The sequence below is a fragment of the Rhinichthys klamathensis genome, unplaced genomic scaffold, assembly GCF_029890125.1.
Source record: "Rhinichthys klamathensis goyatoka isolate OS25496 unplaced genomic scaffold, OSU_Roscu_1.1 h1tg000096l_1, whole genome shotgun sequence".
NCBI lineage: Eukaryota > Metazoa > Chordata > Actinopteri > Cypriniformes > Leuciscidae > Rhinichthys > Rhinichthys klamathensis.
In genome coordinates, this window is record NW_026606635.1 from 175,761 (window position 1) to 190,000 (window position 14,240).

The following is a 14,240-nucleotide window of genomic DNA, read 5'->3' on the forward strand; positions in this document are numbered from 1 at the left end:
GATAAAGCTTCTGTAATTTCTTCAACAGCGATTGATTCTCAGAACCCGAGGTTTGGCTTCATGAAGAGGCCGACATCATTACAGGCGCGCTATTCATGACCTGCGAGGAAATTTCCATTATTTTCTTTCACCTGAAGGATCAAATGACAGTCCGGAACATCTTTCTTTGTCTCCGGCGCGCTCCGGCTCTCTCTGAAAGCGTGAGATTGATTCGGATGTCCGTGGATCCGCTCTGAATGTTTAATCGTGCCCTTCAGCGAGACTCTGTGGCGGAGGAGGTGATTTCAGTGTAAGGTTTCCACGAGTGTCTGTTTAAAGCGATTAAAGAAGACTGAAGTTAAAGACGCTGTCAGTAGCGCTTACACGCACAGAGTCTGATCATTACACACGCGTCGAGCATTTAAACTAGACCTAACAGCTTCAGTTATCAAACCTAATGAGCTGCCTACGCCCTACATAGCCTCACTGACGGACGGACAGATACAGGGATGGATGGATACAGGGATGGATGGATGGATGGATACAGGGATGGATGGATGGATGGATAGATACAGTGATATAGGCATGGATGGATGGATACAGTAAAGGATGGATGGATGGATACAGGGATGGATGGACGGATACAGGGATGGATGGACGGATACAGGGATGGATGGATGGATACAGGGATGGATGGATGGATGGATACAGGGATGGATGGACGGATACAGGGATGGATGGATGGATACAGTGATGGATGGATGGATGGATACAGGGATGGATGGATGGATGGATACAGGGATGGATGGATGGATACAGTGATGGATGGATGGATGGATACAGTGATGGATGGATGGATGGATACAGTGATGGATGGATGGATGGATACAGTGATGGATGGATGGATGGATGGATACAGTGATGGATGGATGGATGGATACAGGGATGGATGGATGGATGGATACAGGGATGGATGGATGATACAGTGATGGATGGATGGATGGATACAGGGATGGATGGACGGATACAGGGATGGATGGATGGATACAGGGATGGATGGATGGATGGATACAGGGATGGATGGATGGATGGATGGATGGATGGATACAGGGATGGATGGATGGATACAGTGATGGATGGATGGATACAGAGATGGATGGATGGATACAGTGATGGATGGATGGATACAGTGATGGATGGATGGATACAGGGATGGATGGATGGATACAGGAATGGATGGATGGATACAGGGATGGATGGATGGATACAGGGATGGATGGATGGATACAGTGATGGATGAATGGATGGATACAGGGATGGATGGATGGATACAGTGATGGATGGATGGATGGATACAGTGATGGATGGATGGATGGATACAGTGATGGATGGATGGATGGATACAGTGATGGATGGATGGATACAGTGATGGATGGATGGATACAGTGATGGATGGATGGATGGATGGATACAGGAATGGATGGATGGATACATGGATGGATACATGGATGGATGGATGGATGGATGGATACAGGGATGGATGGATGGATGGATACAGTGATGGATGGATGGATGGATACAGGGATGGATGGATGGATGGATAAAGGGATGGATGGATGGATGGATGGATGGATACAGAGATGGATGTATGGATACAGAGATGGATGGATGGATACTAGGGCTGGGAATCGCTGGGTACTTCACGATACGATACGATATGCGATACATTGTTCACGATACCGATAATATCACGATATGGCGATACTGGGCGATACTGCGATAATCTACATATTATCAGTAATAACTCACAATATATCATGTTTTAAGAAATAAAATTTTTTTTTAATTAGGAATATTAATCTCCATTTATTTTTTGGGATGAAACACAATAACAAAAACAACTTGTGTCTTATCAGTTGCAACAAAACAGTCACAGACACTATTTTAGTGTAACATTGCTGCAATCAGTAGTAATAAAAATGTTTACGCCGGGGTGTGTCGGCTTCGAGCCAGCACCAACCACGGCTTTCTCACAGAGCTCCGGGTGATGCCGCGTGAGGTGTCTGTACATGTGGTCGTGTTTCCCGTTTTGCGGACTTTTGCGAAGCCAGACATCCCAAGTCTCCCGGAAGTTCCGGGAGTCTCCCGCATAATGATAGCGTCTCCCTGATGCCCGCAAATTAGTTCAAATCTCCCGGAATCTAGAGCGCGCATGCGAGACAGAACAGCCTACTGCGCGCATAACATACATAGCGCGGCAGAGAGGGAGAGAGCGAGAGACTTTGCGTGTGTGCCTCATGAAAGCTAGTCAAATCCAGTCAACTCGGATAATGAATAGAGCGTTTTATAACGGCTTTTAAGATCGATACTTGGCAAGAGCGCATCGAGAATCGATCGCGGGAGTAAATATCGTGATATATCGCCATATCGATATTTTGGCGCACCCCTAATGGATACAGTGATGGATGGATGGATACAGTGATGGATGGATGGATACAGGGATGGATGGATGGATACAGTGATGGATGAATGGATGGATACAGGGATGGATGGATGGATACAGTGATGGATGGATGGATGGATACAGTGATGGATGGATGGATACAGGGATGGATGGATGGATACAGGAATGGATGGATGGATGGATACAGGGATGGATGGATGGATACAGGGATGGATGGATGGATGGATGGATGGATGGATGGATACAGTGATGGATGGATACAGGGATGGATGGATGGATACAGTGATGGATGGATGGATGGATGGATACAGGGATGGATGGATGGATGGATGGATACAGTGATGGATGGATGGATGGATGGATGGATGGATACAGGGATGGATGGATGGATACAGGGATGGATGGATGGATGGATACAGTGATGGATGGATGGATGGATGGATACAGTGATGGATGGATGGATGGATACAGTGATGGATGGATGGACGGATACAGGGATGGATGGATGGATACAGTGATGGATGGATGGATACAGTGATGGATGGATGGACGGATACAGGGATGGATGGATGGATACAGTGATGGATGGATGGATGGATACAGGGATGGATGGATGGATACAGTGATGGATGGATGGATACAGTGATGGATGGATGGATGGATACAGTGATGGATGGATGGATGGATACAGTGATGGATGGATGGATGGATACAGTGATGGATGGATGGATGGATACAGGGATGGATGGATGGATGCAGTGATGGATGGATGGATGGATACAGTGATGGATGGATGGATACAGTGATGGATGGATGGATGGATGGATACAGTGATGGATGGATGGACGGATACAGGGATGGATGGATGGATGGATACAGTGATGGATGGATGGATGGATACAGGGATGGATGGATGGATAGTGATGGATGGATGGATGGATGGATACAGGGATGGATGGATGGATGGATACAGCGATGGATGGATGGATACAGGGATGGATGGATGGATACAGTGATGGATGGATGGATGGATACAGTGATGGATGGATACAGTGATGGATGGATGGATGGATACAGTGATGGATGGATGGATGGATACAGTGATGGATGGATGGATGGATACAGTGATGGATGGATGGATGGATACAGGGATGGATGGATGGATGCAGTGATGGATGGATGGATGGATACAGTGATGGATGGATGGATACAGTGATGGATGGATGGATGGATGGATACAGTGATGGATGGATGGACGGATACAGGGATGGATGGATGGATGGATACAGTGATGGATGGATGGATGGATACAGGGATGGATGGATGGATAGTGATGGATGGATGGATGGATGGATACAGGGATGGATGGATGGATGGATACAGCGATGGATGGATGGATACAGGGATGGATGGATGGATACAGTGATGGATGGATGGATGGATACAGTGATGGATGGATACAGTGATGGATGGATGGATGGATACAGTGATGGATGGATGGATGGATACAGTGATGGATGGATGGATGGATACAGTGATGGATGGATGGATGGATACAGTGATGGATGGATGGATGGATACAGGGATGGATGGATGGATGCAGTGATGGATGGATGGATGGATACAGTGATGGATGGATGGATACAGTGATGGATGGATGGATGGATGGATACAGTGATGGATGGATGGACGGATACAGGGATGGATGGATGGATGGATACAGTGATGGATGGATGGATGGATACAGGGATGGATGGATGGATAGTGATGGATGGATGGATGGATGGATACAGGGATGGATGGATGGATGGATACAGCGATGGATGGATGGATACAGGGATGGATGGATGGATACAGTGATGGATGGATGGATGGATACAGTGATGGATGGATACAGTGATGGATGGATGGATGGATACAGGGATGGATGGATGGATACAGGGATGGATGGATGGATACAGTGATGGATGGATGGATGGATACAGTGATGGATGGATGGATGGATACAGTGATGGATGGATGGACGGATACAGGGATGGATGGATGGATGGATACAGGGATGGATGGATGGATACAGTGATGGATGGATGGATGGATACAGTGATGGATGGATGTTTTATTTCACTGAACTCAACTGACTCTTCTTTGTGAAAGCATTGAAATTTAACAAAAATCAATACATTTCTTTTAGTTTTTCTAGTGGAGGTTTTGAGCTGTGAAAGTTACAGAACGTTTCCTAATACAATAAACCGGATGAGATCAAGGACATTATGATTCATGAGCTCGTAAACACTCATAACTCGTGATCTCCACACCTGTGTTCCTGCAGCGAAGCTCGTGTTTCAGAGGCTTCGGTCGCTCTGAGATCCAGGAACGATTCAGTTCGTTCACAGTTATCAGGGAACATCAAGAAAACTCTTCTCAAAGTGAATTATGTATTCCGCTTAGCTTTCTTAAAGTTGCATCACGTCTCGGCCAGACAGAAAAATCTCATTTGGAGTCGATACAAAAAAAATTGTTATGCTAAATCAAAACATCCAAGTCTGAAAATCTCTCACTCTCTCACTCTCACTCTCTCTCTCTCTCTCTCTCTCTCTCTCTCACTCTCTCACTCTCTCACTCTCTCACTCTCTCACTCTCTCTCTCTCTCTCTCTCTCTCTCTCTCTCTCTCTCTCTCTCTCTCTCTCTCTCACTCTCTCACTCTCTCTCTCTCTCTCTCTCTCTCTCTCTCTCTCTCTCTCTCTCTCAAACATACTCACTCACAAACATACTCACTCACAAACATACTCACTCACAAACATACTCACTCACAAACATACTCACTCACAAACATACTCACTCTCTCTCACACACACACACACACACATCAAGAGAGGGCTTTAGCACTTCACAGTGTGTTTTTCCAGCAGAAGTGTGTTTGTTTAGCAGCTGATGGTTATTTTTTTTCTCCATAAAACTGACTCTCTCCTGTCAGCGATTCATCTCTCCATTAGATCCGCACTCGAGGCCACAGACCGGCCCAAACACACACACACACACACACTGAATCAGCAGTGATGACACACAGATGATCCTGCTCATCAGACCGGAACGTTTCCTTCTGTCCCTCGAACCGTCAGACTCACTTCAGCTGCGAGAGCAAGCCGGGATCATTCCTTCATTCCTCTAATGACCAGTGGATGTTTCCTGAAACTAATGTTGCCATAGTGACAGTCGTGGCGTTTACACTCGCCCAGTCTGTGTGACACTGGTGTTACTGGTGTCGTTCTCTACAGATCAGCGGCAGCACAGCAACACTATAAAGGCTAGTTCAGGTTTTAAAGAGAACCTATTATGCTGTGTGTGTGTGTCAAGTCACATTTATTTATATATATATATATATATATCGCTTTTTACAATACAGAGTGTTTCAAAGCAGCTTTACAGAGATAACAGGAAAATAATGCAACAAAGTTTGTTTCTAGAAGAAAATAACAGTCCAGCTTAAGTAAGTTCAGTGATGGTTCATTTTTGTTGTTAAAAAGTTATTAATTTAGTTCATTTATATATATATATAGCCACTCTGGAGAAAACCGTGATGTCATCGCACATGCACACACACTCACACACTCAAACATACTCACACGCACACCACACTCTCAAACATCCTGACACGCACACACACACACACACACACTCAAACATACTGACACACACACACACACTCTCTCTCTCTCTCTCTCTCTCTCTCTCTCACACTCACTCACACACACACTCACGAGTCGCTCAACCTAAAATGACCCTGTGATGATGATGATGTGGCCGTTTCATGTCTAGATGTTCCTGCCAATCAGAATCTCAGCATGACGGGTCGCATCATCACAGATATTAACCGAGTTCAGGCAGAATCTGCAACATCTGCGTCGTGATCAACCAATCAGAGGCGCCGAACCCCCACGAGGACACATCAGCATCAAACACACACAGTTCTCAACTCCACCCGTCTGCTTAACCTCTTCTGCCCGTTAACCAAACGCCCGTCTCCATGGAAACCGTGACGTTGAGTGATAAAACCACCGTAAAGTGCTGACAAGATCTCGTAACCTGAGGAAAACACACCGGATGATTAACAGCGGCCTTCTTATTTTATTCCTCGACAGAAGGAAAATGTGTCCTTTGGAGGAGCGTTTTATGATAATTATTTATGAGCTCATATTCTGAAGTGCTGTGTGCAGTGTGTTTTCTGTAGTGTATATGTAATGTGTAGTGTGTAACGTGTAATGTACTACAGTCTTCAGTGTGTAGTGGTTTATTGAATCAGGGTCAATTGATTAATTAACAGGGATGAAATCAGGTCTTTATTGATCCGAGACTGTGTGTGTGTATGTGTGTGTGTGTGTGTGTCTCTGTCCATCAGCATGTATTTATCTCCAGCTTCTCACAGCACAATAACAGATGATCATGATCTCACACAGTCTGTTTCTCAGACACAAATTAACAATCATTCTGAAACTTTAATTCATCATTACAGCAGGACTGAATGTTCTCAACCTCACACTACAATACACATAATACTCACACTACTCACGATACTCGCACGACTCACGATACTCGCACGACTCACGATACTCGCACGACTCACGATACTCGCACTACTCACGATACTCGCACGACTCACGATACTCACACTACTCACGATACTCGCACTACTCACGATACTCGCACTACTCACACTACTCACGATACTCACACTACTCACGATACTCACACTACTCACGATACTCACACTACTCACGATACTCACACTACTCACGATACTCACACTACTCACGATACTCACACTACTCACGATACTCACACTACTCACGATACTCACACTACTCACGATACTCGCACTACTCACGATACTCGCACTACTCACACTACTCACGATACTCACACTACTCACGATACTCGCACGACTCACGATACTCGCACGACTCACGATACTCGCACTACTCACGATACTCGCACTACTCACGATACTCGCACTACTCACGATACTCACACTACTCACGATACTCGCACTACTCACGATACTCACACTACTCACGATACTCACACTACTCACGATACTCACACTACTCACGATACTCGCACTACTCACGATACTCACACTACTCACGATACTCGCACTACTCACGATACTCGCACGACTCACGATACTCACACTATTCACGATACTCACACTACTCACGATACTCACACTACTCACGATACTCGCACTACTCACGATACTCACACTACTCACGATACTCGCACTACTCACGATACTCGCACTACTCACGATACTCACACTACTCACGATACTCGCACTACTCACGATACTCACACTACTCACGATACTCGCACGACTCACGATACTCGCACTATTCACGATACTCTTACGATACTCGCACGACTCACGATACTCGCACTACTCATGATACTCGCACGACTCACGATACTCGCACGACTCACGATACTCACACTACTCACGATACTCACACTACTCACGATACTCGCACTACTCACGATACTCACACTATTCACGATACTCGCACTACTCATGATACTCACACTACTCACGATACTCGCACGACTCACGATACTCGCACTACTCACGATTCTCTTACGATACTCGCACTACTCACGATACTCGCACGACTCACGATACTCGCCCTACTCATGATACTCACACTATTCACGATACTCGCACTACTCACGATACTCACACTATTCACGATACTCGCACTACTCATGATACTCACGATACTCGATACTCGCACGACTCACGATACTCGCACTACTCACGATACTCGCACTACTCACGATACTCTTACGATACTCGCACTACTCACGATACTCGCACTACTCACGATACTCGATACTCGCACGACTCACGATACTCGCACTACTCACGATACTCGCACTACTCACGATACTCTTACGATACTCGCACTACTCACGATACTCGCACTACTCACGATACTCGCACTACTCACGATACTCTTACGATACTCGCACTACTTACGATACTCGCACTACTCACGATACTCGCACTACTTACGATACTCGCACTACTTACGATACTCGCACTACTTACGATACTCGCACTACTTACGATACTCGCACTACTTACGATACTCGCACTACTTACGATACTCGCACTACTCACGATACTCGCACGACTCACGATACTCGCACTACTCACGATACTCGCACTACTCACGATACTCGCACTACTCACGATACTCGCACTACTCACGATACTCGCACTACTCACGATACTCGCACTACTCACGATACTCACACTACTCACGATACTCGCACTATTCACGATACTCTTACGATACTCGCACTACTTACGATACTCGCACTACTCACGATACTCGCACTACTTACGATACTCGCACTACTTACGATACTCGCACTACTTACGATACTCGCACGACTCACGATACTCGCACGACTCACGATACTCGCACGACTCACGATACTCGCACTACTTACGATACTCGCACGACTCACGATACTCGCACGACTCACGATACTCGCACTACTCATGCTAATAATACTCACACTTATACTCACACTACTCGCATTAATACTCACACGACTCATGATACTCACACTACTCATATGCACACTGCTCATAATACTCATAATACTCCTGCAGTATGTTTAATGTACACAGTATTTACACAAGGTATGGAACACCCGGATGACCTTCTACATTTACAAAAAGTGCAGTATTATATCAGACTTACATGTTTTACACAGAACTGTATGAAAATTCAAAATAGCCATATTTACATATGCAATGACTAGACGCTATTTACAATTACTAGACGCTACTTGCGAGTTTTCATCTCGCAATTCTGACTTTATTTCTCAGAACTGCGTGTTATAAAGTCTGAATTGCGAGATAAAAACATACAATTCTGAGAAAAAAAGTCCGAATTTCAAGTTTATTTCTCGCAATTATGACTTTATAACACAATTCTTAGATAAAAAGTCGGAAACAAGCTTCCATAGGTTCCAAATAAAACTCTTCCTCTAAAAAGATTAGATCAGTTTACATGCATGTCATGTCATGTGACCATTAACCAATATCAGAGAATCACAAACATGTGAATGTTGTTAAATTATTGAATTTAACAACATTTTTGAGAAATAAATTGTCCAATAAGTCATTTGATTCCAGAACAAATGATTCACTAGAATCACCTCATAATGACTCATAAGCAGGATCTTCCCAGCAGCACTTGAGCTCTGGTGTCCTGACAGACGTCGCCCTCTGCTGGAAACCCACACACACTGATGAGAAACTGCTGAGTTTGAGACACTACAAGCTACTGACAACTATACTGAAGCGATTTAAGCGGACAATATCACTTCAATGCCTATCAACAGATTTAGGCATTTTTAATACAAAAGCAATTAGGTTGACAATATTAAACCTGAACAATAGATTTACATTTAAAATGCAACAGACTCTCTTTGTCTATCTATCTAGTCTGTGTATCTATCTATCTATCTGTCTATCTATCTATCTATCTATCTATCTATCTATCTATCTATCTATCTATCTATCTATCTATCTATCTATCTATCTATCTAGTCTGTGTATCTATCTATGTATCTATCTATCTATTTGTCTGTCTGTCTGTCTGTCTATCTATCTATGTGTCTATCTAGTCTGTGTATCTATCTATCTAGTCTGTGTATCTATCTATCTAGTCTGTGTATCTATCTATCTATCTATTTGTCTGTCTGTCTATCTATCTATCTATTTGTCTATCTAGTCTGTGTATCTATCTATCTATCTATCTAGTCTGTGTATCTATCTATCTATCTATCTATCTATCTATCTATCTATCTATCTATCTATCTATCTATCTATCTATCTGTCTGTCTGTCTGTCTGTCTGTCTGTCTGTCTGTCTATCTAGTCTGTCTATCTATCTATCTATCTATCTATCTATCTATCTATCTATCTATCTATCTATCTATCTATCTATCTATCTATCTATCTATCTATCTATCTATCCATCTCTCTCTCCCTCTCTCGATAACACTGACTGCTCTTCCTCATTTCCTCCAGTAGATTATCAGGCCAGAGGCGTTGGGTTCGTGCTCTAGAAAGCCAGTTTTAAGGTTAAAACACACTCTTATAGAGCTCCAAAACCATCCGGATATAAATACTACCGGCACAAAGATGATTCTCCGCATCTGTGCAACATTCATTATAATGTGTGCTAAAAACAGTGTGAGGAGGCCCTCCAGGGGCCCGGGGCCCCGCTGGGTGAATCTAGGCTTCTCTTAACTAACCAGCTCCACCGGGTCTCGGCAGAACCACACCGGGAGAGACTCATTCATCACAGGGCATTTACACGCAGGTTCAGAGATCCGGCTCTGCTGGGTCTCCGGAGGCGGTTTCCATGGAAACGACGGTCAGATCGATTAATCAGGCCTGATGTGTGTTTCATTGTCTACTGGAAACACATACAGGAGCTTCTGCCCCTCTCACTTCTGTCATCCATGGGTCAACAATTAGTGTTGTTTAATGTGGAAAGAGTCTCTTCTGCTCACCAAGGCTGCTTTTATTTTAATCCAAAAATACAGTAAAAATTATGAAATATTATTACGATTTAAAAACACAGTTTTCTATGTGAATATATAGTAAAGTGTAATTTATTCCTGTGATCAAAGCTGAATTTTCAGCATCATTACTCCAGTCTTCAGTGTCACATGATCCTTCAGAAATCACTCTAATATGAGGATTTAATGCTCAAGAGACATATCGCTTCATATTCAAACTGTGATGCACATAAAAGTGTAGGGTAAGTAAGATAAATACTTTTATTTATCAAGGATACATTAAATTGATCAAAACTTACAGTAAAGACATTTATTAAGGTACAAAAGATTCTGTTTCAAATAAATGCTGTTCTTTTGAACTTTCTATTCATCAAAGAATCCTGAGAAATAAAATGTAAATAACTGTTTTCAACACTGATCATAATCATAAATGATCATCATATTAGAGTGATTTCTGAAGGATCATGTGACACTGAAGACTGGAGTAATGATGCTGAAAATACAGCTTTGATCACAGGAATAAATTACATTTTACTATATATTCACATAGAAAACAGCTGATTTACATTGGAATAATATTTCACAATTTTTACTGTATCTGTAATTAAATAAATGCAGCTTTGATGAGCAGAAGAGACTCTTTCAGAAACATCCTCATTCCAATCTTTTAACTGGTAGTGTATAAACTGTAATGCACCCGCTTCAAAAACAGAGAATTTCCCTTTAAAATGTCACTTGTAATTAAAGTCCTTGAAGACACACACACACACACACACACACACACGCCCGTTCCTTTATTCATCAGCTCATTTTCCTGCATGGCGTTTCACATATTTGCTTTTCACCGGTGAAAACACTCGCAGACATCCTTAAAACGAGTCAAACGATCGTCATTCCACTGGAATAAAACACACAAAATCATCAATGATGAATGAAAGATGAAAGCTGGAGAATGATTTTCTCATGTCTTATTCATAAATCGCCCCATAAATATATGCTTGTGCACTTCATCAGATCAAACGCGGCAGGATCTGTTCTCTTGCGGTGTTTTAGTGAATGAACAGGAGTAGCTCATGATTTAGCATTGCAAATGTGTCAGTGTTTAGATTGTAAAGTGTTTCTTTCTGAATAATAAATGACACTTTGTGACCTAATGCACTGACATTCAGACACTCAAGTGCAAGAACAAATACTTCTGGGGATGCTGTACTAACCAAACATGACTGTTCTTATTATTTATCACAGCAAAAACAAATATGCAGATCTAAATCCTGACCTCAGATCAGCAGATGCGCTCATCGACTCAATGCTGCCCTCTACTGACGCCTACACACACCTGAACACACTCCTGCAATGAGTTTCAGCCTGTGTTTGTTATACAGTCCAATATAAATTGCATAAGAATTAGTTCACTTCAGAATTAAAATGTCCTGATAATTTACTCGCCCCCACGTCATCCAAGATGTTCATGTGTTTCTTTCTTCTTTCTTCGGTTTTTGAGGAACACACTCCAGATGTTTCTCCATATAGTGTCTTCAATGGGGTCCAACGGGTCGAAGGTCCAGATGTGAGTTTCAGTGCAGCTTCAAAGTCTCGACACGATCCAGCCGAGGAATAAGAGTCTGATCTAGACAAACCAGCGGACATTTATAAAAAAATATACATTTATATACTTTTAACCACTAATGCTGGTCTTCCACGAGCTGCGATGCGACACACATTACATAATCAGGATGAAAGGTCACACGTGTTCCGGTTCAGAAAGGAAAGGTAGGGCGAAAAATCTCATTTTCTCCTCCAACTTCAAAATCGTCCGACATCGTTGTTTTACCTTTTATTTATTTTGTAAATGGCGTTTCACTTTTAGTCTTTGCACGTTGGCTTTGTAAACACTGGAGCTGTGTCTGAAACCGCTCCCTATCCACTACATAGTGCACTATATCGGGTGTCGGCCATTTTGTAGTGGTGTCCGAATTCTGAGTGAACGACATCATTCCCTACATTCATTCACTACTTTTACCCACAATCCTCTCTGAGTGTACATTCGATGTACACTTGCTGAAGCACTATTTCCCACAATCCAATGCGGAGAGAACCGAGAGAGCAAGTTTAAACCAGAGATTACATTACAGCTCTCTTATTCCTGCTTTAACATTTATTTCATGCTAGTTTTATTTTTCTATTAATCATTACTTGAATAGAACATATTAAAACATTGAGACAATATTATATAGATGAATTGTAAAATTAAATTAAATTATATTTATATCGTTTTTTTTATTAAAATATATTATTTAGGCATTAACACAATTTAATGTGTTTTACTAATGTGTTTTGATAATTTATGGCATTGTTGTTAACTCGTTAAACTGTAAAGGGAGAGATGATTATTTGGTGGATGATTTGAACAATATCCGTTATCATCTGTAGGAAGCGTATTCATTCGAATATAATAACGGTCGCCTGAGGACTCTCGACCACCACGTCATCTGTGAGCGTGAGAGTTACAATTTCAGTCGATGAAACTACAAAGCTGGCACGGAGGTATATACAATTACAAAATAAAGTCATTATGATTGTGATTGTTGTTAATATTATTTTATAAAGTAAGTAACATAAGATAAAAGGAGTTTTATCAGTACGTGTGACGAAGCCTTTTCTGCGACAGCTCCAACTCTCCGACGCACAGTGTAAACGTCAGCGTCCGAATTCACTCACTTCATTTCGTTCACTCCTTGCAGATATGCTATGCTAGTGCACTCAAATGCCATACACTATATAGGGATTAGTGAATGAGTGAACGGTTTCGGACACAGCTTGGGTCTGTTCTTACACCTACGTCCCGCTTGACCTTTCAACCTGATTACGTAATGTGTGTCGCATCACAGATCGTGCCAGACCAGCATTAGTGGTTAAAAGTATTTATTTTGTTATAAATGTCGGCTGGTTTGTCTAGATCAGACTCTTATTCCTCGGCTGGATCGTGTCGAGACTTTGAAGCTGCACTGAAACTCACATCTGGACCTTCGACCCGTTGGACCCCATTGAAGTCACTATATGGAGAAACCCTGGAGTGTGTTCCTCAAAAACCTTCATTTCTTTTCCACTGAAGAAAGAAAGACATGAACATCTTGGATGACGGAGAGTAAATTATCAGGAAACTTTTATTCTGAAGTGAACTACTCCTTTAACTCAA

At 42.6% G+C, this 14,240-nt stretch overlaps 1 protein-coding gene across 1 annotated transcript in view; it reads right to left on the minus strand.

Annotated features, from left to right (window-relative positions):
• Positions 1–14,240, minus strand: part of tmem117 (transmembrane protein 117) — a 74,320-nt gene that overhangs the window by 54,254 nt on the left and 5,826 nt on the right. The gene's annotated exons all lie outside the window — the stretch shown is intronic.